General features: G+C 33.6%; 1 protein-coding gene across 2 annotated transcripts in view; it reads right to left on the reverse strand.

Moving 5' to 3' along the window:
- Positions 1-928, reverse strand: part of LOC106869328 (uncharacterized) — a 70013-nt gene that overhangs the window by 3177 nt on the left and 65908 nt on the right. The gene's annotated exons all lie outside the window — the stretch shown is intronic.

Here is a 928-nt window from a genome sequence, read left to right on the forward strand (position 1 = left end):
TATATATATATATATATATATATATATATATATATATAATGCGAGAGAGTTAGGGGTTGAGACTTTAACCCACTAAGGGATAGTATCAATCCAATATACTGCTGGGAAGGTACCCAATTATTGTTACACTAGTGTTATACCAAGTGTAATAAGTGGGTGCGAGTAAAAAGGGGTTATTTTACCCTAAATTTATATAGCAATAAGAAAATGGAGAAGAATATTCTGTATCCATCGACTTGCAGACAGTGTATTCCATTGAATTAATTTGTTCATTTTGTAACTAAAATGACAAAAACCACAACATACAGATGCTAATGACATACCATGTCATATTAACAATTAAGGTTACAAATATAAGTTGCCGAAACAATTAAGGTTACAAATATAAGTTGCCGAAACAATTAAGGTTACAAATATAAGTTGCCGAAACCCAACAGATGTATTCCACTGAATATAAGTAAATAAACCTTCGAACAGACGGTCAGTAGCGATGCCTGCTGGGTTTCGGCTACTCTACATTAATAAGGAGTAAATACCCCGAAACTAGTCTGTGGATGCCAAACCAGCAAGGAGAAGCTGCTGACCTCCCCTGTTCGAAGGTTATAATGAACACAGGTTTGTGTGTCACATAGCTAGCTAGAGGCGATGGCCTCTTGGAGCTAATCAACGGTAGCATTCGTCCTATTTTCCTGGACTGCCATGTTATCTTGGTGATAACTATTAATATCCAGTACCGCTGCCGTAGTCTCCTTTAGAGAGATTTAGAAATATTAATATTTCGATTTTTATATATATATATATATATATATATGCGAGTAAAAATAAATACAAAAAAGGTGGGGGTTTTTGTATGATTGTGTATAGAGGAATATATTATTTTGTTTAAAAGAGTTCCAACACTGTCTGTTTTTTATGTTTTATTTATATT

This window comes from Octopus bimaculoides, chromosome 17, assembly GCF_001194135.2.
Source record: "Octopus bimaculoides isolate UCB-OBI-ISO-001 chromosome 17, ASM119413v2, whole genome shotgun sequence".
Taxonomy (NCBI): domain Eukaryota; kingdom Metazoa; phylum Mollusca; class Cephalopoda; order Octopoda; family Octopodidae; genus Octopus; species Octopus bimaculoides.